Here is a 26878-nt window from a genome sequence, read left to right as displayed (position 1 = left end):
ATTCTATTTTTGAGAAGAAAACTTCTTTCTTAAACCAGAATGGACATTCTCACATTGTCCAAACTGCCTGAAAGCTGGCATACTCAATAAGAATCTAAAACCACAAAGATGCTTCCTTTGTCTCTTTTAAAGAGGGTTTCAATGTCCTGTGGCTTGTTCTTTTTTCTTTGAGCATCTATTCCCTCACCTGTTTTTTTTTTTTTTAAGTGGAGATGGGTCATGGTCTGAACCACAGATCCCAGCATATGCAAACTTTGGGAGTACTAAAAGCAAAATTTGGATTCAGTTACAAGTTTTACAAATGAGCCTTATTATAATCTAAAACTCCAGATCTGAACATCCTCAAATAATAGGTATTCAAAATCAGAGTCTGGGTCTGAAATTGTGGCTTGGCCTTCTTTCTCAAATTTAATCATAAGCTATAATTGTTTGAAGGACTTTTTTTTTTTGGGTGTGTATGTATGCACTTTATAGTGCATCATCAGTCTCCAACAAGACTCCATCACCATCTCCATCACCAGACTCCAACAAGATATTTTCAAGAGCTCTGGAAGCCTTTTGTAACAAAACATAAAACTTGTCTGGTTTGGAATTTCATTAATAAATCCTACCTTGTACCCATTGGCTTATAGTTTTGTCCAGGTTCAAACATTTCATAATCTAGATCAATGTGCAGGCAAATCTGGCCCTAATTTGGATATTAGGTAGAGATTCGCACAAGCCCAATTTAAAGAATTCTGGGGCTCTATGCACTATGGAGACTGCCCCATACCAGCCCCACATGCATCCCAGAAGCCCTGACATACATCTCTCCCCTCTCACTTCATAACCCACTAACAACTTGTTCCCAGTTCCTTACCCACTACCACCTTCGTGGATACTCACCTTGCTCAGCGATCCACACCCATCCAAGGTTAGGGGGGCTCCTTTCAGTCCCAGACTTCCCACATTCACACTGCCCCACACCATTCAGGTTTGACCCTGTTGCTCCTCTGTCATGACAGAGAGTGGGTCAGGCTGAATTTGAGTGCATGTCATTATGATCTATTGCAACAACTACATAGTGGTTAGTCTGGGCTTGGGTTTGAACACACAACTTGTATTTATGCATGTAAATCAAGTAGCTAGATCTACATTTGCACAGCCTGGGTTTTCAGTTCACATACAGGTGAGCTTGCACAAAATGGGTGTTAGGGGGCTTATTCCTTCACCCACTTACTTCCCTGGTCCTTCTCGCAAGAACAGAGAGTAACAATACCTGAAGTCCAAAGGTGCAATTCGATGTTTATTGGGGTGAACTTCCAGCAAGCATGATTCTAGTTTCCTTCCTTAGTGTCCCCCTTCCCAGCTCTGACACCACAGAGCCTTACACCTGTGTCCTTGTTCGCATTCCTGCCCTTAGCCAAACATGATTCCAATTTCCCCACCCCCATTCCCTGTTCCCATTTTCCCTCCCCACACCCACCCACTCACTTCCTGATTGACTGCAGACTGTATAGTAAAACTTGAGTTCTGCTTAGCTATACCTTAACCAATCATTTTCCTGAAATTTAACTAACCAATCCTAACATATTGTAACATGATTATGTAACCAATTATATCCCACCACCTTAATTAGTTTACACCCAGCAAAATTAATTATACAGCAGACAGAGGCAATCACAGAACCAGACAGAGATTATACAGACAAACAATAGCAAAGTGGGAACTATAATGACAAAACAATACAGAAGTGAGGATTTCACATCCCAGCTATTGATAAGTGAGTTCTTGCCAGAGAGGATGCTATCAAACGAAGTTTACTTTTACATCTTCTAGGCACTTCCCTTTCTCTGGAGGTGACAGGCATTATCAGGACAGGATTGTATTCCTAACAGCGCAATAGCACTTTCTTTATATGTGACTAGTTTGGAATGTGAGGATGTGACCGGTCGCTTCCCAGTTTATGGCTGCCTCTGTTGCTTAGCCAAAGGCCCTAGCCTAAGAACAGGTCCTCAGACTGTCACAGTGAGAGAAGGACCTTACACTGGCAGACAGTGATTTTGATTCTTTCTTTTATACCTCTAACTAGCCAAGTGATGCACCTAAATTCTTAAAGTACAGGCCTTTGCAGACAGGCCTGAATATCTATATCCTAACAATGGGCAATTGTCCATAAAAAATTTGCCCTTCAATTTCAACATACATTGGAGTCTTCCTCTGTCAACAGCCTGCTCTGAGAATAACAAATAAAATGGGTTATGGTCTAACACATCGTATATGATTTTTAAAAAAACCCAAACCAATCACCTATTTTAAATAAAACATTTCTCGGAGCTATTCTACCATTTCACTGTATGACGATTCAAATGGCTTAAGCCTGAGATTTAGTGGTTGAGCTTTTTCTTATAAGAAAAAGAATAGATAAAATACATAAAGTTGTGCATTTTTTTAAAAATAATAATGAAGTAAAACATTTACCATCCTTCTAGCTGGTTATCCATCCATACAGCACTTCAAGGTCCTCACTGGAGTCTAGGCTTATGTAGGCGCTTTAATATTGACTAAAAATACTTAAAATGTTTGTCACTCTTAAGTACTTTACCAAGAAAAGTTAACAAATGTTTGAAGACTCATCTGAGATTTTCATTTAAAACAAACTCATTCTTTAAGCACATCTTAGTTGACCTTTCATCTCTATTTTGGGTCACAGGGTGCCAATAAGGTACAATCTGTAGTAGTGGACAATGTAGAGCTGCATTGACACACTGGGAACTTTTGGAAGCATTGTTCCTCAGGGAGGCATGATGCTTCTTGGAATGCCTAGAAAGTGTAACTGAAGCCCTACCTTCTTAGGAGACCAACTTGTTCTGTTGCCAGGTGTGGAGTGGGGTGAAGACAGGGGCTTCCCTTTGTTAGACTTCAACAAATTTTGTGCTTAGGGGACCACCTGCTTGTGGCAATTATAGCTACCCCCTGCATAGGGGGGCTCATTGGTGGAAGGATTATTAAGCAACAGCTGGACACCATGCATATGTCTACACTAAAATTAAAAACCTGTGGCCAGCCTGGATCAGCTGACTCTGGCTTTCAGGATATGGGCAAAGGAGCTGTTTAATTGCAGTGTAGACATTTGGGCTTGGGCTAGAGCCCAAGCTCTGGGACCCTGTGAAGGAGGAGGGTCCTAAGGCTTGGACTTCAGCCTGAGCCTGGATGTCCACAAAACAATTAAACAGCCCCTTGGCATGAGCCAGCCTCAGCTGTCACAGGCCAGCTGTGGGTGTCTGATTGCAGTGAAGACTTATCCCATGGGACCACATAAATTTAATTAAACTTGTTTTAATCAAAGCTTCTAGTGTGTGTGAATTTTCTTTTCCCCCAACTGTTCTGATACAAATAATTCTGTCTACCCACTTTGGAATTTTACCTCATACTGTCATAATACAGTCATTTATTGCTACTTCAGGTGAGTGACATTTAATCAGATTTTGCTGAATTTACATAGCAGTTGAATATATACCATAGTAGGTAGAATTTATACTAGCTTTTATATCAAGAATGGGATGCTGAAGTAAAAGAGCTTGCTTTCTGTCTTATGGCAAGTTTTCTCATGGCCCTTCATTGAGGGGTTAAAAAGAAAGTAAATCCTTATGTTGCACATATTATAATGCTCACTCTATCATCCCTGTCAGAAACATCACAGATTACTAGAGCTAAGTGAAAAATGAAATCCCAGTCCTGCAGGATATTCAATATTTTTGAGATTTGTTTTCTTTTCCCAATGTGGCATGGAAAGTCTAAAAAAAAAATTGAGAACAAAAAAATTGGAAATGAAGAAACATTTCATTTGAGATTGGCTTGAGATTACTCAGCATCCACTTAAGTCATTACAATGCCTTATGGAAGTTGCAGTTCAGATATCTCATGCACCCACTATAGATCAAACTACTTGGCCAGACTATGTCTTCCATGATAAACCACAGTTTCTCCCTCTGGATGAATTTCTTTGGTGCGTCCTGGGAGATGTAGTCCAGTTGGGCATAGTAAGGGTATGAGGTACACAAACCACCATTCCCCTGAGGGGCTGTAGCTGCTCAGTCAGATTCCCAGATTAGTTTGAACTGATCTCAACTGAAATATTTTGATTTGGGTCAACTTGGCTTGAAACAAAAGGTTTAGTTTCAATTTTCCCTGTAGCAAATTGAAAGAATTACACAAAACCAACATTTTCCTCCAGAAAATTTCAGTAAGCCACATTTTCTGTAGAGAAAAATATTAATGTAAAATTCCCAACCAGTTCTACTGATGGACAAATAAAGTTAATGGATAAAGCAATGGACATTGGTTAGAGTCATCCACAGCCCAGTTTTGTAACCCTTACTCTTGTTCATTGGCTTTCACACAAATAGTGTTATTTATCTTACTGGCTTACTGATGTGAATAAAAAGTAGTACTCAACACAAGTGTTGCAGAATCAGGTCCTCACTGAGTGTGTTACATTGCTATTATAGTCCACAGTACAATGGTTTGACTGATTATCGAAGCAGTAACTAGACATTCCAGCTGGTTTTGAATGCTATCAGCTGTATGCATTTGCAGAAAATGTTTTACCTGGAACACAGCCATTTTTTCCTAAGTGTGTGTGGCAGGTGTCTTTCTTTACTTGTGGTAGTGGTCACTGTAGTGGAGGTGACAGAAATGCTGATGCCAGGCTAACAATCAGTGTTAAAAATAACACCCTTTCCCTATTTCTAGGCTCAAAGCTAAATCAGCGTGCTGTAGAAAGGTATGAATTGTTTGGCTGCTTGTCCATATGTTACCATAACATTAACTACTCTTTCAGCTTCACTAATTTGATGAAAAAAGAAAAGGAGTACTTGTGGCACCTTAGAGACTAACCAATTTATTTGAGCATAAGCTTTCATGAGCTACAGCTCACTTCATCGGATGCATACTGTGGAAAGTGTAGAAGATCTTTTTATATACACACAAAGCATGAAAAAATACCTCCTCCCACCCCACTCTCCTGCTGGTAATAGCTTATCTAAAGTGATCACTCTCCTTACAATGTGTATGATAATCAAGGTGGGCCATTTCTAGCACAAATCCAGGGTTTAACAAGAACGTCTGGGGGGGGGTAGGAAAAAACAAGGGGAAATAGGTTACCTTGCATAATGACTTAGCCACTCCCAGTCTCTATTCAAGCCTAAGTTAATTGTATCCAATTTGCAAATGAATTCCAATTCAACAGTTTCTCGCTGGAGTCTGGCTTTGAAGTTTTTTTGTTGTAATATAGCAACTTTCATGTCTGTAATCGCGTGACCAGAGAGATTGAGGTTTTCTCTGACTGGTTTATTTCCATAAAAAACCCAACAATTATTTAAGTGTCAACATTTGCCAATCATTGCCAAAGAAGTCCTACATATATGTAATTCTAAATGTAAGGAAATGTATGGTAATCTCATATACAGTGGTGTCACACTCTGAGGTGCTATCCATATTAGTGAGGGGTTGTCATGACTTGTCCTGTAATCCTGAGTGTCTGAAAATGTTTTGCTTTGCCAGCCAGTATACAAGCATGCACTAAGTGTGTTAAGAAGGTCTGACTCAGCAACTCTCATTCCAGCATCCAGTCTACAACACAACAACCAATCTCTGTCACCCAGTTACCTTATGCAGAGGTGATCCCCACACACTCGCAGTCTTGAGTTTTCCTAAAATGGTGTGCTGGGAAATATCTATCCCTTTCCAGGACCATTTAGTGGCATTATAAGGTTTCTAAAGAGACAAAATGCATAGCTACCATAGCAATCACTTTAAGTCAAACACAGCACTGGCATGGGTTAGATTAAAAGTAAAACAAGTTTATTAACAGAATAATATAGGATTTTAAGTAAGTTCAACTATAAAGGGTAGATTTAGAAATGGTTATAAGCCTTTGTTCAAGGCAGTTTCCTTAACAATCTATCTTCCAGCAATATGGCTGACTAAAAGGTCCAAAATGCTTGGTTGCTTTGTCATCTTAGATTCCTTGCCCCTCTCTTTTTATAGTCCAATGAACATTGGAAATGGATTCTTCTGAAGATTACCCCCCACCACATGCACAATTTCATTCAAGCTGTGAGGAAGGTAACATGGAGTATGCTCATGAAGGAAATTTTCATGGTGGTTTCTTCCCCTGCTGGTATTTGCTAAAATGCAAAATGATCTGTTTCCTAAAATCTCTTCCCCCTGGCATGTTGCTGAGTGGTTATTTCCTCCTGTTGTGGGTATGCTGTTCCTGTTTACCTTCTATGTAAATTGCATTACCATTGTCTTTCAATGTACCTGCGAAATACCTTTTAAGGTGGCAGAACCACATTCCTTTTCTAGGGTGGGGAACTTTAGTCCTGCCTGGCAGACAAGCCTTAAGAACATAATTCCCAATATGTTTGTAATTTTGATCTTTTCCTCTGTATATACACCAGGCAATAATATTAATGAGCAATATGATATTAGCTTTCTATTGATATCTTATATGACACACTTTTGATACAAGTTATGTGATTAATGAAGTGGAGTACACTGATCAGGTCAGGCCAGCTGAAACTTGCTGCCCACCCACTTCCCAATACCCAATAGAACCAGTGAGCCCCGGCCCTCTTGTATTGGTCACCATTAAAAACTTGCCACTTGCCAAATAATGCCTGAGATGATTATTGGAGATGGTCAAAAAAGAAATATTTTTTGCAACAAAAATTTAGCCAACATACTCTCCCAATTTTCATTGAAAAGGTCAAAAATCATTAGTCTGTTTTTGTCCAAATCTATTTATTATTTTTATTGCAACTGCACCCGTGGGTTCCAGCCAAGCCTGAGACCCATTGACACTATGTGCTCTATAAACTCTTACTTAGAGTATGTCCTGCCCCACCCCAATCAATGGGAGTGAGGTGCCTAAGTACTTTTGAAATCCCACTGGGAATCTGTCTGCATCTTTAGTATATAACTGCTGGGAACTGAAGCCAGATCTCTTGAATCTTTACAACGGCCTTAACCAACAGATTGGCCTTCCTCTCTTAGACCCTCCTTCCTTTCTAGCTAAATAGCCTGATCTCAGTGTTTGCAGTAGTTTGGGTATTCCCTATTTAAAAAATAATATATTCCCCTCTGTAGGAGGAAACATGTTTAAATCAAGTCTGGCCATTTTTAAGGGTGACCAGTTCAGTACTGTGTGAATGCTGTTGGTAAATGCTGATTCTTTAAAATTAAACACACACTATTCTTCCTTTCAACTGTTATGTCTTAATTTTAAAGCATCCAATAGTGTGCTAGCTATATTCCAGAATGAGGAAAAAGGCAAAGTCCCTTCCTTGAAGAGGTTAAAATCTAATAGCTAGATTGTGACTTTAGACCCAGTCCTGAGCAGGTATGTGATGGGGTGTGCACTCCATACTGGCCCTGTAAGAGCTGAGTTGGACCAGGTAGGCCTGGTCAGCTAATTTGTCTGCAATGGGTGGGGGAGCTTTAGGCTGGAGGCAGCTAATTAGAGATAAACTCACCTGTGAGAGACAGGCAGGCCTCCTATAAAAGACAGGAAAATGGAAACGGAAGGGGGTAGCAGGGAGAAGGCTGTAGTTACTTCTTGGGAGAAGGGAGGTGTATTTGAGGGGCTAAAGAGACAATTTGCCTAAAGTTACTCTCTGGGAGGAGGCAGTGAAGAGACTGGCAAACCCAGAGGAGTAAGGAAGGCTAGTAGGCATGGAACTGGCTCAGAGAAAGGCAGCAAGGTGCAGGGAATGGATCTTAGATGCTGTGTAAAGGGTTCCTGAGCCAGAATCCAGAGTAGAGGGTGGGCATATGTTCCCCTGCCAGCTACTGTGGAAATGGCGACATGAAGCAGGAGGCTGCTGGAGAGCAGGAATCTTGATCCACTCCACCGAGAAGGGGTGTACCCGGATTCCCGGGGGAACCAACTGAGGTCACTCAATTAGGGTGAACTGCAAAGAATGGGGCAGACAATCCCCAAAGCTGGTGGATATTCCAATACTTAGATTTACCAAGCCAGCACAAAACAGCTTCTATAATACCTTACTGGTTACCCAGAAGCCAACCACACAGTTCCCTTAAAGCAACCCAGCCTTAGGCCTCCACCCAGACACTGAAGTCAAGTATGATGAGGATTACTGAAAATCTTATTCATCATATACGAATGTTCTACCAACCCCAAAGGATCAGACACATTACCTCTCAGGTTAATGAATATTCCAGATCTTACCCAAATACACACTTACAGCCAATTCTTATTAACTAAACTAACATTTATTTTAAAAAAAAAGGAGAGAGAGAGAGAGAGAGAGAGAGAGTATTGGTTAAAAGATAAGTATACATACAGACATGAGTACAGTTTGAGATCAGATTCATAGTGGAGATGGTGTGCTTTGTAGTTCCAAAGAGTTCTTTCAGATTTAGTCCATGGGTTATAGTCCAATGTTCATATTCAGAATATTCCATTTTAGGACTAGAGATCTCAATCTTGGGCTTAAGCTTTCCCTGCATGAAGCATCAAGCAGATCTGAGATAAAAAGGATCAAGACCCCAGACATTCTTATGCACTTCCAGGTCTTCCTTGACAGCTCAGAGTCCCTAGGCGAACAATAGGCAATCGTGGATACTTTGAAATGGACCTATTTCCTAAACATTACTGGTAATAAGCTACATGTATTAACATAAGGCAGTTGCCCATTTTCCCACCATTTGCAGATGATTTGCTATACATTTCAAAGAGAGATGAATACAGTGATGTTACTATGTTTACAGTTCATCTAAATGTTAGTATGTCCTTTTGATCTCTGAATCAATTGTTATAGTGACAGACAGGAACTGTCTGTATACATGGCTAACATCCTACAAGATATAAGTACACACATACAATTAGTGTCACCTCCAATTTTCTAACAATACAGGTTTGCATTTCAAAGTTCTATCCTATCTAGCATGGAATGGCTCTACCTTTCATATATGTTTTTTAACATGTCTCTAATGGTTGACTTCGGGCCATTTATCCTGAAAGCTGCTTAACCTTTTCTGGCCACGTGTCACACTTGATATAAGATTTGTTGCAATTATATAACATTGGTAGCAACCATGATTTTGCACGGTCATATTTTAATCAGATAATGTCACAAGGGGAAACCACAATAGTGACATGGCTGGATGGCTGAGTCACAGAGAATAGCTGCTGTTCCTGAGAGCAAGAAAGGGGCTTCAGAGCAGAAACTGATGGGGTGTAACTGCTAAAACTGCTCCAGCAATACTTAGAGCATCCTATCATAAGGTATAACTTCCATAAGTAGCCCCAGGAGGCTTTGTAACTTGGAGACACCCTCTGTAAATCACAATTCCTCCCCTGCTTTCTTCTCTCTGTGATGGGGGTGGTAATTTGTTATTGTCCTATTCCAACCGTAAATTAGCATATGTGCACGGACACTCCTGCCCTTCTGCCAGCTCAGTATATTTGACCGCTAGCTGACAGTGGCAGGGCTCTGGAAAGGGCCATACCACACAGATAACAATACCCTCTGTCTCAGAAGAGGGGAGAAACCAAAGAGAATGCTAGGTAAACTGTTTGCAGAGCAAACTAAAAAACAGAGGGTTGGCAGTGAGGTCAGAGGCATGACAGGAGTGGGCCTGTGCTGAGAATCCCAGACAATATTTATCACTCCAAAAAGATTCAAGGGAGTCAGTGGATGCTGCCCAATGGAGGTCTGCCCAGATGTGTGAACAGTCTCACAGATACAGAGCCTCCTAATCAAGCTGTTGGCAACCCCTCAGAAGTACTGCCCTGGGAGAATGGGCAGTGAATCCAAAGCTCCACTGCTATTCTCCACCGTTCCCCCCACTCTCTGCTCATGTGCTCTGAGTTAACAGGAAGCAGAACTATAATAACCAAACCCAAAGTCCAGGTAGCCTAGGAAGGAGCATCAGAGGAGTTCTTAATTACCTTATCTCCCTTGAGCAGCCACATAGCCCAAGGCACAACCTTGCCTCACTGTTAGAAATTATGCAACAAAATAAAGAAGTCCAAAGCAGACTGCAAAGAGTTACCAAGAGATCTCACAAAACTGTGTGAATGGGCAACAAAATGGCAGATGAAATTCAATGTTAAGTGCATACAAATGCATATTGGGAAACACAGTCCCAACTATACATACCAAATGATGGGATCTAAATTAGCTGTTACCACTCAAGAAAGGTCTTCGAGTCATTGTGGATAGTTCTCTGAAAACTATCCGCAATGTGGTTCCACTCAGTGTGTCCAGCAATCAAAAAAAGCAAGCAATGTTAGTAACTAAGGGAGAGATAAGAGAAAGTATCATAATGCCACTATATAAATCCATAGTATGCCTTCATCTTGAATATTGTCTGCTGTTCTGGTTGCCCCATCTCAAAAAAGATATACTAGAATTGGACAACATACAGAGAAAGGCAACAAAAGTGATTAAGGGTATACAACAGCTTCCACATGAGGAGAGATTTTAAAAGGCTGAGAATATTCAACTTGGAAAGGAGATGACTAAAGGAGGGTATGATAGAGATCTATAAAATCATGAATGGTGTGGAAAAAGTGAATAAGGAAGTATTATTTATACCTTTCATGTAAAACAAGAACCAGGGGTCATGCAATGAAATTAATAGGCCCAACCTATTAACTGAAACAACTAAAAGGAAGTACTTCTTCACACAACACACAGTCAACCTGTGGAACTTGTTTCTAGGGGATGTTGTGAAGGCCAAAACTATAATTGGATTCAAAACAGAATTAGACAAGTTCATGAAGGAAAGGCCCATCAATAGCTATTAGCCAAGATGGTTAGGGATGTAACCCCATACTTTGAGTGGCCCTAAGCCTCTGACTGCCAGATGCTGGGACTGGATGACAAGGGATGGGTCACTTGATAATTGCCCTGTTCTGTTCATGCCCTTTGAAGCATCTGGCATGGGCCACTGTTGGGAGACAGGGTACTGGGCTAGATGGACCATTGGTCTGACGTACGATGGCCGGTTTTATGGTCTTATTCAAATGTTTTTGAAAACTTATGGGCATCACTTGAATAAAAGAAAACAAGCAGAATTTAGCTTACAGTGTAACATTTGGCTTTCAATCCAGTGAAGTGCTCCCTCCTGCTGTCTGTGACTGTAATGAGCAAGAATGGCTGGAAGATTATAATTAACAAGAGGGATGGAGCTCCTACTGTATATAATGGAAATAGGATTTTAATCAAATAATTAAAAAACAGGTCCAGCAGCTATTCAATGTATTTACCTTTACCTCTAATTAGGTTGTTTTCCTACACTGAGTTTTTGAGAAACCAGTATAGTGTGCTTTTATGGATTTATTAAAAGAATAAACAAACAAATATAAAGCAAAGCAAAAATGACACTAATTTACTTCTAATTTCCCTAAACTAATCAAATATAACACAATTCAATGATCAGATTAACAGCACATTTGAAATTGAATCAGTAGATCAAAGGTTCAATGTATCTGGCTCACCAGTTACTACAATGAGTAGTTAAATCAATGTATAAGGTTAATACAAGAATTACTTTAATACTTTATAGGAAAGTTAAGGAAGAACATATTTCTTCTAATCTAATTTAGATTAAGAGTCTGCAGTTGACTCTTGCCTTTGTTTTAAGGAAGTACAACACTTAGAATGACTTCTTAATAGTTTAAAGCTTCGCAATTTGTTCCACCTTACAATTTCTGTTAGACTCTGTTTACTTAGCTTATTCTCCTTCCCAAATTAATTCAATGTCTGCATCATTCTGAAACTCTTACAAAGATGCAGAAGTCAGGCTGTTATAGCAGCTTTGGAATAACACACTATTAACCCAAATTAATCTCTTACTAATTAGATAACTGATTTGTGGTGGAGGCGGGGTTAGTGTCTAGCTGGAGGAATGGTGAGTGACACATAAAAATACATTTCTAATGGAACGGTGAATTCAGAATGCTCTGAATACAATGCAAAAGCACACTCATGTTTTCTTGGAGTCTCTAACTCTTGTGATTCGTCTTAGCTGCAAATTAGTCCTGATGTTGCAAATATCATCATCTTGCTTCACATGCAGAAGGTGGTTCGTCTCTTCTCTCTCTTAGTTGTGGGCTTCAGAGTTAGGGTCTTTCATTTTTCCTCTGGATGGCCAGTCCAGAGGAAAAATGAAAGAGAGCAAGATAGAACTTCAGGTGGTAATGCGGGGGGGCCCACTCACACCAACTTTCCTTCCATATGGTTAGACTCTTTTGTAGGGTTCAGTTTCCCCTGGGTCTGCCTCAGAGACCACCTTGTCCAGTTATAGATTCCAGAGTGCTGGCTCATCATGGACCAATAATTTGGTATCTCAATCTGAGATGGACATTTTCTTGCAAGATATCCTGCCTACAAAGAGCAGGTTAGAAAGTGTTGGCAACAGACATCAGGCTAATGGAATAACGCTCATTCTCATAGTGCTAAATATAATTAATGGCTCATCGATTACCCTTTCACACACTTCCACTCCTTCCTTATAACAAGTGAAAAGAGAGTCAGGGAGGGACCAAGCCCATGGTGAGTGCATGGCTTACTTCTGTGCCTTTTCACCTAAAATCAAGATAAAGACATGGAATGTGTCATTGCATCAAGGTGGAAGGTGTCGATATTCCATTTGTCCCACTGCCCCTTGTGTAGTATAGTGCCCTGCACCTTCTTTCGTACGGGCATACCACACCTATTCCAATTAGTGTTCCAGACTTTCCATTATATTAGGCCCAAGAAGGTTGGGTCTGGGTTGTCTCATACACTGTGGGGTGGGGAGAGCTTACTACATTACTTATAGGTTATAATTAGTCGCTGTTTTCAAGGGGGTTGTGTCCCCCTTGATCGTTTCCATATGCAACGTAACACACAAATACAGTTAAGAATACACCAGCTGCTATAATAAGTCATAGCAACACCAAGAGTTCTGACCACTGCAGTATGGTCCAACATCCAAACCACCACCAAAACACTGCCTCTCCTCCTTCAACAGGGTCACAATCTTAATGTGTCCAGTTGCTGGCAGTTGCAACAAGCTGCCCCTACAGATTTTGCATGCTTTTTTCCATATCATAATTTAATTGAATGTCCACAGAGAAATGGGTTATTGTCCAAACCAACTTAACCACTTGGTATGGAATCAGGCAGTATGCACTAGTTTGATTATTTAAAGCAATAAGATTCACAGATCCATTTGTGTACCAAAGTTCAGATAGCCACGTTTAGATTTGTGTAGTTTGGTTATGGGCTGGTGTAATTGTGCCCCCTAGTAATATGTACATTCCCAGCAAAACACCTCATACACTGTACACCCAATTGTGCACCCCTTGCCATAGGCCATTGATCCTGCTCCTCCATAGCCATAGGAGAGGGGCACATCCAAACATCTTCTCTTGATTTACACCATTTTACACACCCTTCCATTGATTCCCAGTGAGCTCCTCCGCTTCTCATTATTCCCATAGGGCTTGTGGGGAACACCTTAGTTGCCGTTCCATTTCCACATACCATGGTAGCTATTACACAGGTGCTAGCCTCCTAGTTGAGCATTTTGCATTCCCATACACATCTCCCCTGCTAGGTCAGCCTTTTGAAGCCACCCCACCCACATCATGAGGTTTTCTGTTAATTAAAACACAACAATGCTAGCAACAAGACAAACACCACAGACAAACAACACAAAACATAGATCCATGCTATTATAGGTTATTCTTCCGCTGCGCCAGCTTGCTTGTAGAGTGTCTGAAAAACAAAAGAAACAATTTCCACCCCCCCTGGTGGGGACACATTATCGCTTAATAATAATAATACCACTTCCTTTTACAAATCTCCTGGCTAATTGCAGGAAAACTAGAAGAATTACCTCCAGGCTAGTGAATTACCCCATTCACTGGTCATTTATGAAATTCATGCGGTGGTGTACCTCAGTTTCCCCTCTTGTACAACAGACCAGGTTTGCAATAGTTTCTCTGCTGTACCAAGCTTTAAGTTTATTCTCAGGTAATAGCTGAGAGACAGCTAGTAGTTGGTTTGCTGATCAGATGTATTTATTATTTGCAGGTCCTTTGTGCTGCTACTTACGGGCAGTTCTTCCCTTTCCCCATCAGCTAGGTAACTGCATCCACACAGAGGCTTTCTAGCTTGCTTTTGGATCCAAAGCCATGAGCAGCTCAGAGACTGTCTTAAAAGGGAAACATTTTACTTCTACCAGAGTTCTGATTACTTTCCACTTTCATCTCCTGCTCCAAAACACACAGAGATCTGAAAAAGAAAGCACAACCTATTGTGGCTCCTTTTGGGGCCCTAATAGGATTTTAATTAAGTACCATGTTTTGTTTGTATTTATTTTACCCCTTCTCTAATATACACTGCACACGTCCTGGGAAAATGCACATTCCTTCCATAGTTTAACCTCCATAACATTATATTAGTCATATTAATTTTACACAAGGTGTAACTGCCTCCCCCATGCCCACAGAGTTTTCATGCACCCCCACCAAAGCGACAGTTCAATCCCCCACAAGACTCAGTGTTTCCATCGTTGCTTCCCTTTTCCTTTTCTTTTTCCTGTGCACAGACACAAAATTCTCTTTTGCCTAACATCCCTTGCACTGCGATTACTCTTTTTTACACAACTGTATCCTGATTACACTCCCATCTTGTACAATTAGAGACAGCCATGGGCAGCCAAGTTAAGTTCCAATAGAAACCCCTTACATTCCTTTAGTGATTTTGATTACATTACCCAATAGTCAAATAATTTTGATCAGATTATCTCTCCGCCTGCCGCCTGCAGCAATCCCTTATAGACCATTTCTGTGGGAAAAGGGGCCCATTTTCCCTCAGAATAGCTGTAAAGGCTTCTGGGGACAGAAGCATAGTGGTGGTAAAAAGAAAAGGAGTACTTGTGGCACCTTAGAGACTAACCAATTTATTAGAGCATAAGCTTTCGTGAGCTACAGCTCACTTCCTCAGATGCATATCGTGGAAACTGCAGCAGGCTTTATATATACACAGAGAATATGAAACAATACCTTGCCTACAGACAGCCCCGCAACCTGAAGCAAATACTCACCAACAACCACATACCACACAACAGAACCACTAACCCAGGAACTTATCCTTGCAACAAAGCCCGTTGCCAATTGTGCCCACATATCTATTCAGGGGACACCATCACAGGGCCTAATAACATCAGCCACACTATCAGAGGCTCGTTCACCTGCACATCCACCAATGTGATATATGCCATCATATGCCAGCAATGCCCCTCTGCCATGTACATTGGTCAAACTGGACAGTCTCTACGTAAAAGAATAAATGGACACAAATCAGATGTCAAGAATTATAACATTCATAAACCAGTCGGAGAACACTTCAATCTCTCTGGTCACGCAATCACAGACATGAAGGTCGCTATCTTAAAACAAAAAAACTTCAAATCCAGACTCCAGCGAGAAACTGCTGAATTGGAATTCATTTGCAAATTGGATACTATTAATTTAGGCTTAAATAGAGACTGGGAGTGGCTAAGTCATTATGCAAGGTAGCCTGTTTCCTCTTGTTTTTTCCTACCCCCCCCCCCCAGATGTTCTGGTTTAACTTGGATTTAAACTTGAAGAGTGGTCAGTTTGGATGAGCTATTACCAGCAGGAGAGTGAGTTTGTGTGTGTATGGGGGTGGGAGGGATGTGAGAAAACCTGGATTTGTGCAGGAAATAGCCCAACTTGATTGTCATGCACATTGTGTAAAGAGTTGTCACTTTGGATGGGCTATCACCAGCAGGAGAGTGAATTTGTGTGGGGGGGTGGAGGGTGAGAAAACCTGGATTTGTGCTGGAAATGGCCCACCTGATGATCACTTTAGATAAGCTATTACCAGCAGGACAGTGGGGTGGGAGTAGGTATTGTTTCATATTCTCTGTGTATATATAAAGCCTGCTGCAGTTTCCACGATATGCATCTGAGGAAGTGAGCTGTAGCTCACGAAAGCTTATGCTCTAATAAATTGGTTAGTCTCTAAGGTGCCACAAGTACTCCTTTTCTTTTTGCGAATACAGACTAACGCGGCTTTTACTCTGAAACCTGTCATAGTGGTGGTAGTAGCCACTCTACCTGACCCCCTTGGATAATTTAATGTGACTGCACAGAGTTGCACATACAGTTACATTTATATAACTGGGTTTTATCATTAAACAAAAACTCCCTTCTTGTCACACCACAACTGTTACCTTTTAACATTTCCACAACTTCCAAATGTTTACTTTCCTCCAAACGTTGTATTATTACTTTTTGCAAAAAGTATTTGTAACTTTTCACTCACTTCTTTAAATCACTTACTCCTACATTTAGTTTTTTAAGGTTGTGCAATTTGTCTGTAACAACTTAGCCACCAAGTACAATTATTGCTACACAGCTGCCTTAACCTGTGCTGTCTTTACCCTGAGACAGTTCAAAAAGGCAGTAAAACATTTGTCTCCATGGTTACCCGTGGATCTTTTACTTTTTATTTCCACTCCAGTGGAATACAGCAGACCTCCGTCATACTTTGTCCAAAATAACCATAAACATTTTACATAAGTATCCAAAGTACTCTCAATTAAAACTTCAGAAAAACAAAAGGGTGGAAAGGCAGGGGAAGAGAAGGGGAAGAGGTGTAAAGAAACCAATTACGCCTGTCAGGTCAGTTTAAAGTATAGGCTACCAGCAGCAAATTAAGCAAACTGAGAAAAAGAAGAAGGAAAAGAAGAAAAGGATATAGGTAGCTCTGAGCCAAGAGGAGGCTCCCTGGGTTGAAACAGTTGGGAATCCTTACCCCCAGGCCCCAGATTTTCATCCTGGGTCCGGGAGAAGAGTGGGGGTTGTTACCTGCTCCTGCAAACCCTGCCATTTTTTAACTTTGAAACTTTTTTTTTTCTCCACTCCCCCAGGACCAAGTCACAGCTCCAGTCTCTAAAGGTAGTCTGTTAACTCTGCTTTTGACTCTAAACCCTGTTGTGCCAAATCTTTAACCACCCCTAACTAATTTACAACCCTTCAGCAGCCCTCGCTGAAGCACCAAACTTGAAAGATTCCTGGCAGTTTCCCATAATGCTGCCCTTACTTCAGACCTCTCACAAGTGGACTGAAGTGCCTCCTTTCCCTGGAAGGCATCCAGTCCTCATGGGTAGGGACCTTCTTCCACTACCCATATACCAAAGGAGGGTGGGCTCCTCAGCCACCCCCCATCCCTCTAGGTCCCCTAACACTGCCTCCATTTCCTTTTTAATCTCATCCCAGGTTGACCCCTGCGCCTGGTATGGGCCCTGGTTCTTCTTTATTCATTTATCCAAAAAATCCTTTACCCTGGCTTGCCAGAACTTGCAACTACCATCACAAGAGTTCACTATACCCCCTCCAAGCAGCTGTGCGGACTGTTGCGGAGGGGGACTTACAGGCTGCCACTCACCTATCCGATGCAATACATCCGAGTCACGGCACCAAGAATACTTCAACCTCCCTGGTCACTCAATTTCAGACCTAAAAGTCACAATTCTCCAACAAAAAAACTTCAAAAACAGACTCCAATGAGAAACTGCAGAACTGGAATTAATTTGCAAACTGGACACCATTAAATTAGGCTTGAATAAAGACTGGGAGTGGATGGGTCATTACACAAAGTAAAAACTATTTCCCCATGCTAATTTTTTTCTCCTACTGTTACTCACCTCTTCTTGTCAACTGTTTGAAATGGACCATTCTGATTACCACTGCAAAAGTTTTTTTCCCCTCCTGCTGATAATAGCTCACCTTAATTGATTAGTTTGGTCTCGTTACGGTTCGTATGGCAACACCCATTTTTTCATGTTCTCTGTGTATATATATCTTCCTACTGTATTTTCCACTACATGCATCCGATGAAGTGGGTTTTAGTCCACGAAAGCTTATGCCCAAATACATTTGTTAGTCTCTAAGGTGCCACAAGTACTCCTTGGTTTTTTTTTTTGTTGTTGTTGTTGATACAGACTAACACGGCTACCACTCTGAAACCTGTCATTATTGCTGTTGTCTTTCCTACTTTTTGATCCTTGAGGTTTGTATATATTGTAATCAAAATAGCCTGGCATGTTTCAACTAAGTTCTAAGGAAATGAACCCAAACATCTCATGCTGAATGCCTCATAAGAGGAGTAATAATGTTTCATAAAAGATTGAAAGTGCTGATGTGATCAGTGACAAGTCAACAGAAGTGTATTGTATTGGAAGTTGGAAGAGAATTTTAGTGTCATTCGCAGGAGTACTGTCAGCAAGTGCTCCTCCAAGCAAGTGACAAACCAGAAAATGACTGAATGACATCTGTGGGGTTAAAAATTGCCATACAATTAGAACCTTTTATCTAGGTTCACAATGATGGTTATGTCAGACATTGATGCCTGGGGATTATTCTAGCATTGTGATGAGGAGGAAGGAACAACATGATATGGGGATGTGGGCAGAGACAAAATAGGGGAAGAGAGCAGGTTGTTTGTGCTCAGCCACTCAAGGTAGGAAAATCCTTTTTCTCTCTGTATCTTTTCTTCTTCCCTCATTTTGTGTTTGTATGTTTGTGTGTGTCTCTCTCTCTCCCTCCTCCTCTTGTCCTTCTCCTTTGCTATATGATTTTCCTTCCACAAAGTAGTTGTCTGTCTCCATGTATGCTCTGCACTATTCCTCAATACTGCTTTGCTCATGCTAAAAGCAGCTGAATGAAAGTAAAAATATCCCAATCTCTGAAGTGCTCTGTGTAATTGTTTCAGTAGGAGACAGAATGGGGAAGGAATTGTCTCATTCTGTATCCCAGTCACATATGATAAAACTTCTTGAAACAGCCCAAGTTAATCTAAAACACAGCAACTTGTACATGTAAAAACTAAAACCCTACCAAAACTATACACTCCACCGCACACAAAGTTTTTCTTTTGGGGGAAGAGAGGACAAACCACTCATGACAGATGTTAGTCTTGTGACTTTGCAATACTGCAAGGCACTCAGATTCCAGGATTAGGGCAGTATAAGAACCTATACAAAATAATCTCTCTGAGGCCATCAGACTGACAGGGCTGTTTTGGGGACTTCCCACTTTTCCCTCTTTTTCTTTTTATATCTTAGATAATTATAAAACAAGAATGTACTTCAAAAATTTGTATGGAAGTTAAACATACTTCCCCTCTGTTCCATCTTCCTCTGCTAGTCTGTTCTTCTGGCCTCCGCTTACTTCACAGTCACCAAAATAAATCACATTCTAAATCAGAAGCAGAAATCATGACACAGCAAGGCTGCTGTAATTGTTGTTACCCTCTGTGTGTTTCTTCAGCTCTTCCACTGCCTCCTGTGCTTATGAATATTTAAATCCCTCATAGGGTATAACTTCCTCAATTCATTTAGCCCTTCCTCCCCCCACCTGCACTGAGGCCCTTCACTGGATTAGAGAGCCATATTTAAACAACATTTCCGTTACATTTTACATGGTTTAGATAAGCAGGTGTGGCCGAGCTAAGGTCCTAGGGGAAAGCACATTTTAACACGGTTCCGCCTCATCCACAGAAGTTGGCCAAAATCAGTTTAGCTGTAACCATATTTACAGCAGCTTTCTATGTATATCCCCTGAATATCAATCATTAATTGATTTTTATCATCTCAAGACAGTAGTGAGGTAGGGAAGCGTTATCCCTATTTTATAAATGGGGAACTGGGATGAGATGGAATTGAACCTACACTGCCTGAGGTAAATTGTGGCTCTCTAGACGATCCTTCCTCAGAATGGGACCCTTACTCAGCCAACAGTTCAATGCATAAGGAGTCTATGGCACTTCTTAAAGTTAATAACAAATAGAGAACCTACCAGACAACCTAACTGGAACTGGGATGCTTTGGTCACTTAAATTTACCATGCTGGGAAACAGTTTACTGCTGTTCTATTATAAGCCTTATTTAAACAGCTGGGTTTAGAGGCTGGACATCATATTACATATTGATATTTCTATTCAGTACTCATGAGATGTATGAAATTCCTTATTTCCACTCTCCAGTTCCCAGTGAAATCCACAGAAACTTTCCCTTTTTGTAAGGCATGTCCTCCCTTTCATTCCCTGTGGTAAAGGATTTCCCTGCATTCCAGATGAAGGGGAAAATATTCATTCCAGTTAACGTGCTTGAATTTATTCTGCCATTGGCTACTGCCAACATAATATCCCAAACTGTGGATAAAACTTACTAGCACTTATATTTTAAATTGATCATATTTTCTCTTTAGAAGCTGAAAATCTCTCTGGTTCTACAGGACTGCCAGTTTCATTTCCATGCCACAGATTCACTTTCTCTTACCAAGCTATAAACAGAGCAGTGTGTGAGGGGGGAGATATCATTTGTGGTGTCTATAGCATATTTCTGTTTCAGACATTGCTTCTCTTAGCCTCTGACTTTCAATATATTTTCCCTTTAATTCTTATTCTCTCTCAAAAAGCCACATAACAAACTCCTTTAATGCTGAAGCTGCAGCCGTCTCACACTGTGACAGACACTTCATTCAGTCGTTGGCGGGTCATTCTGGCCAGACGGGTGCAGCTGTGGAATTAGAACTTTCCAGTTAGTGAGTAATTACATTGGTGAGGGATTTGTGACCTCTGGATTCAGACTAAAAGACTAATATATTCCATATATTTCTACAATACCATAACAATCTAGAAATGGATTCATTGGTGAAGAGTCCCTTATTGATGATGTCATTTATTTTTCTCAGAATGGTAAGGACAAAAATTCAACAAGAAGCATTCAGCAAGGTATTTGGAAGCAGATTTATTTTCTCTTTCTTCACCATTCCCACCACCATGTTAATACTTTATAAATTTTGTGCTGGTTGTCCTGAATATGCACATAACTATTTTCAGTCAGTGGTAAATACCTAATCAGCCTGTTCTGTGTGGCTTGCATTGAACTGAAAGCTATAACAGGTTGCAGCTATTTTCCATATATCCTCAAATGACAGAAACAAATTCCCTGTGGCAACTAGTCAATTTTTCTAAAAAGAATTATTACATTGTTCCGGGTTGCTTTCAACTGCTTGGATATGCAAACATTGAGCACCCAGGTTAAAACTGACATATCTAAACTGTAATATAACTTACTTACATTTTGTAATCATTGCTTCCCCCCGCCCCGCCACATGAAATGAATGTTGTGTGGAAGGTGTATGCTTCTGGACAAAGGGCATGAATATATTTGAGATGTTCTAAAACTCAAGCAGCATTATCAGAATTATTTTGGTTATGATATTTTGTCACTATGATTTAGAGAGAAAGGGGAAAATATTCACATGGTGTTCACTGATCTGGAAAAGACTTTTGAGCAAGTTCCAAGAGAAGTCATCTGGTGGTATTTAAGGGAGAAAACGGTACCAGTATTGTTCATGTGGCTTGTTCACACCATGTATTTAGGTGCAAAGTCAATAGTCAGAACTTCTAGTGGTGAAACAGACAAATTATTGGTAAAGGTGGGAGTGCATGAGCACTAAGCCCTTTCTTGTCTCAATCTGGATACCCTCAGAGGGAACATACAAAAGGAGGCACCTTGGTTCATGTCGTTTGCAGATTACATCATTCTATGCAGTGAGAAGAAAGATAGTTTAGAAGAAGATCTTGAGAAATGTGTTAGAGAGTCATGGGCTCAGAATAAGCCAAGGAAAAACAAAGTATATAGTAGGTAATTTCAATAATGTGAACACTGAAGAATTATCCCTGAAACTAGATGGGGAGTCACACGACAATGTAGGGTTAGTAGGCAGCAGAGCATGTTACAAGAGATATGATTGCTCTCTATAAATATATCAGAGGGATAAATACCAGGGAGCGAGAGGAATTATTTAAGCTCAGTACCAAGTGGACACAAGAATAAATGGATATAAACTGGCCACCAGGAAGTTTAGACTTGAAATTAGATGAAGGTTTCTAACCATCAGAGGAGTGAAGTTCTGGAACAGCCTTCCAAGGGGAGCAGTGGGGGCAAAAGATATATCTGGCTTCAAGACTAAGCTTGATAAGTTTATGGAGGAAATGGTATGATGGGGTAGCCTAATTTTGACAATTAATTGATCTTTGACTATTAGAGGTAAATATGCCCAGTGGCCTGTGATGGGATGTTAGATGGGGTGGGATCTGAATTACTACAGATAATTCTTTCCTGGGTGTCTGGCTGGTGAGTCTTGTCCACATGCTCAGGGTTTTGCTGATCACCATATTTGGGGTCAGGAAGGAATTTTCCTCCAGGGCAGATTGGCAGAGGCCCTGGGGGTTTTTACCTTCCTCTACAGCGTGGGGCATGCGTCACTTGTTGGAGGATTCTCTGCACCTTGAAGTCTTTAAACCACGGTTTGAGGACTTCAATAGCTCAGACATAGGTTAGGGGTTTGTTACAGGAATGGGTGGGTGGGTGAGATTCTGTGGCCTGTGTTGTGCAGGAGGTCAGACTAGACAATCATAATGGTCCCTTCTGACCTTAAAAGCTAAGTTGTAGTAATGGGCCATAAAACCCGTGTTTCTGTTAAGTCCTTTTTTGTGTTCAGCAGAGTTATGAATTTAAATGCTCAGGCTCATCTTTTGAAGGTGTTGTGCAGGTTTCCTTTGGGGATGAGGAATGATAGGTCAGTTATGGAGAGATCATTTGGGGAAGTGTATGCCCATGGCTAATACAGGGGTTTTGTCTTTTTTTTTAATCATTTTTCTGTGTGAATTCATTCAAGAGTGTAGAGATTGATTCACCCACATATTTGTTGAGGCATTTGGTGCATTGGACAAGGTACAACACATATTATGACAGGCATGTGTAGGGCCCATGGATCTTGAAAGGTGTGTTGGGATGGGTATTGATCATTGCAGGAGTGGAGATGTGTCTGTAGGTTTTGCATCTGTTGTTCTGACAGGGTCTGCTGCCTCTTTGAATTGGTCTGCTCTGGTCTGTGGGGAACTTGCTTCTGATGATGAGCTTGGCAAGGTTCAGGGATTGTTTTAAGGCCAGAAGAAGGTGTTCAGAAAAGATTTCTCTTGGGATGTGGTCCTCGTCAGGTATTGGTTGTAATTGTTTGATACTCCATATAGGTTCTAGGTAGGGGAGGGGCTAGGAGCATGGGGTCAGTGGGTTTTTTTTTCCTGTATGGAAGCGTGTTCTCCTGGGCTATTTGTGTATATATCTGTGAGGCATTTGACTTTATACTGCATGACATTTTCAATTAAGAAACTAAAACAATACAAAATCTATATGGCCCATGTGAAATGGATTAAAAATGGACTATCTGATAGGCCATAAAATATGATTGTAAGTGGGGTCCTGCAGGGATTGGTTCTTGGCTCTTTGCTATTGAACACTTTTATGAAATCCATCACTGATCAGGTTTAAAGACGACACAAATATTAAGGAAGTGGTAAATAATGAAGTGGACAAGTCCATAATACAGAGCAATCTAGATGGCTTGCCAAACTGGGCACAAACAAACAATGTGTTTCAATTCAGCCAAATGTTACATCATACATCTAAGAACAAATAAGGCAGGCTGTACTTAAAAGATAGTCACTATCCTAGGAAGCAGTGATTCTGAAAAAAGACTTGGAAGTCCTGGTGTATAATCAGCTGATCATGAGCTCCCAGTGCAATGTTGTGGCCAAAAGGACTGGTATGAGCCTTGGATGTATAAACAGGTGATTATCAAGAAGGGAGTAGAAAGGCTCTACTGTGTCTTTATCTAGCACTGGTGCAAACACTGGTGGAATACTGTGTCCCATGCTGATGTCCACTATTCAGGAAGGATGTTGAAAAATTGGAGATGGTTCAGAGAAGAGCCATGAAAATGATAAAGGGTTTCAAAATATGCTTTATACTGAAAGACACAAGGAGCTCAATCTATTTAATTATGAAAGACCAGATTAAGGGGTGACTTGATCATAGTCTGTGAATACCTACATGAGGAACATAAATTTGATAATAGAAGGCTTTCAAACTATCAGACAATGGTGTAACAAGATCCAATGTTTGGAAATTGAAGTTATAGAAATCTAGACTAGAAATAAGGTGCAAATTTTTAACATCCAATGGTAATTAACAATTGGAACAACTTACCAGGGCTGTGATGGATTCTCTACCACTGAACACTTCAAAATCAAGATTGAACATTTTGCTACTAGCTACTCTCTAGTTCAATCTGGAATTAATTCAGGGAAGTTCTGCAGCCTGTGTTAAACAGGAAGTCAGACTAGATGTTCAGTGTTCCCTTCTAGTTTTATAATCTATGAATCTATTCAAATCATGGCATCTAAGCACCATTACACAACACAGAGCTGCCCTTCTTATACAACTCTTGTCATGTATGTTTTACTTTACAGTGTGATGAGGTGTTTACTCCGCACAGACAATAAAAGGGTTAATGTGGGCCTGAGAGGCCGGTGAACTTACCAGGTTGCACCTGGAGCATGGGCCAGGACTAATTGAAAGTTGAGTCTGAGTTGAGGAAGGAGCTGGGTGGCTAGTTTAAAGTGAGGAAGTCTAGAGAGGAAAAGGAAGAACTTGGCAGTCACTCTCTAGGACTAGAGAATAGGGAAATCAGGAGAATCAAGGGGAAAGAGTAAAACTTGGGATCCTTTCTGGAATACAGAATGCCAGTAAGCCACCAGGAGAAAGACAAGGCAGCTATTGGAGTGGAGTAGGCTTTGGTGGGAAGCCCTGATAAAAGGGATAGGTTCAGGATTTCCTGAGAAAGAGCTCTGGGAGGTTGTTAACTGAAAAACTGCTCAAAGGAAACTTAAGAGGGATGACAGGTGAAACCCGAGCAGCACAGAAGGAAGTTTGTTTGTATTTCTGGGTGGAGATTTACTGGGGAATTCCAGTTGTGAGTCCTGGCCCTGAGACAAGGATAAACCTAGAAAAGTAGCGGGGAATAGGCCTGGTAAAAAGCTATGAGGGGAAGAAGCCCAGAGAGGTAGCAGGGTGCATATGAACAGAAGACCTTGCCTGCTCACTACAGGTACGAGTATCAGGGAAGGTGTTAAGTCCCTTCTGTCCCCTGATTGAAACCATTAAGAACATGGGAAAACCTTGAGCAAATAGGGGATGAAGACCATGTGGCACAAAGCTGGGGACGAATTCTCCTTTTGAAAGGATGTTTGGACTTTTATTTGTTGGATGTTGTTAATCTGAATGGTGTGGGACTAAATCATGACCTGGCTGGAAGGCTGGAGTTATAGGAAGAGAGATCACTCCAGAGTAGCCATCAGCTGGAGGTGCTAAAGAGGAGAGAGGCTGCTATGCCAGGTCCACGCATGAGGAGGGGCTCTTGTGGTGAGTTCACTTTTCTACATGCAGACTGAAGGGAAAACAGCTTCAGCCAGTATTGTTCTACTCTATATGCAGATGGTGAAAAGTTGTAGGATGTGCACTTAAAACCTTCCTCTCTCTCTTCTACAGGTGCTGAGACATCAGCCTCTCAACACTCTTTGCCTTTACTGTTAAAAGTTTGGATTTGGCCTAAACTAGTCAGATAGTTTATTAAGTACATTGCAAATTAGAAATATTTGAAAATCAGGTCACTTATAGGAATAAAGTTTAGTATGTGTCATCTCTCCAAACCTACCACTCTTTCAGCCTTACAGCTTTCCCCATGTACATAGTGGCTTATGCCATCTTCCTTGTGGCTTCTGTTGGGGATAGTGCTCACAGATAGATAGTTCCTTCCCCCTAGAATTGACTGTAAAATTAAGACCATTTTTGGTAGCAGCTTACATGCACTTTTTGCCCAGAGGAGAGAAACTACCTAAGGGGCAAGGCAGTGGAGAATCACAGATGCTGAGCCACATCCTCAGCCCCTACTCATGTTACTTTATTCCACCAGTGTGATGCAAAATGACTTTAAAGTTGCCCTATCAGGACATCTGAAGATTTCCCCAGTAAGGGGAAATCCTTAGCTTTGCAATTCCACAAGGACTGATCTCTTGCAGCCAGAATGGTCCCTAAGGGGCCATTCTTGTTGTCAGGAACTAGAGCACCCTGTGACTGCTCTGCCTTGCACCACCGTCACAAGCACTGGGGGAGACGTGAAGCTTAGCAGCATCTTTGCCTTCCCTTGCACAAAGTGTGAGTGTAGCCCATCTCAGGACTGTACCGAGGACCTCCAGGAGTGCCTAGCACTGAATATCATCTAGCTTAACAGTCACCAATTCAAATTCAGATTGTTTGAAATCAAAGCAGAATTAAAATAAAAATTAGTTAATATAAACAAACCTCAGACTAATATCATGGAGCAGACAAAAGCCTTAATTTACCAGATATGGATATCACAGTCCTATAACTTAGATGCAATATCATTTATATCTTCTTGAGAGGTAAGGCTGTCTCTCCTCAGTATCTGTGTCCTGTTAGTTCCATATCAAATGTCCCAAGTGCTGTGTGTCTCTGTGCACCCTTCTTTCCCAATTTATCCTGGAAGTGACTCCCGGATTTATAGAAAAGTTGTTTTGTTTCCTTCTGGTCTGATTTTAGGGAACATAACACCTTTGAAATGCAGCTTTTGTCATCCTCTGTTGGCTATCCTTTTCCAAACTGTGAGAAAAGAAAGAGTTGCTTGTATACTCTGTCCTCAATTTTTATGCATATAAACATCAGGGCTTGCCCATAAGTTCAGCACAACATCATACATCATATTTGAAAATATAGTTATAATCACATACAAATTGTGTTTCCACTAAGGACATTCTTAACTTAACTCTATAAATCACATAGCTGGTACAGTTCTTTTAAGGCCCCTACACAATTAAATATCAGACATCTTTATTCCTTACAGGACAGT

General features: G+C 40.9%; 2 long non-coding RNA genes across 13 annotated transcripts in view; one reads left to right on the top strand and one right to left on the bottom strand.

Annotated features, from left to right (window-relative positions):
• LOC140911533 (uncharacterized) overlaps positions 1–26878 on the top strand; it is a 402088-nt gene that overhangs the window by 344575 nt on the left and 30635 nt on the right. The gene's annotated exons all lie outside the window — the stretch shown is intronic.
• On the bottom strand, positions 8259–14933 carry LOC140911532 (uncharacterized). The gene is made up of 3 exons (XR_012159018.1): positions 14121–14933; positions 12505–12605; positions 8259–8604 (listed from the first exon to the last, which is right to left on the bottom strand). It is a non-coding gene; the product is annotated as an uncharacterized lncRNA (long non-coding RNA).

Source organism: Lepidochelys kempii, chromosome 5 (assembly GCF_965140265.1).
Source record: "Lepidochelys kempii isolate rLepKem1 chromosome 5, rLepKem1.hap2, whole genome shotgun sequence".
Lineage (NCBI taxonomy): Eukaryota > Metazoa > Chordata > Testudines > Cheloniidae > Lepidochelys > Lepidochelys kempii.
This window is presented reverse-complemented; position numbering and strand designations above follow the sequence as displayed.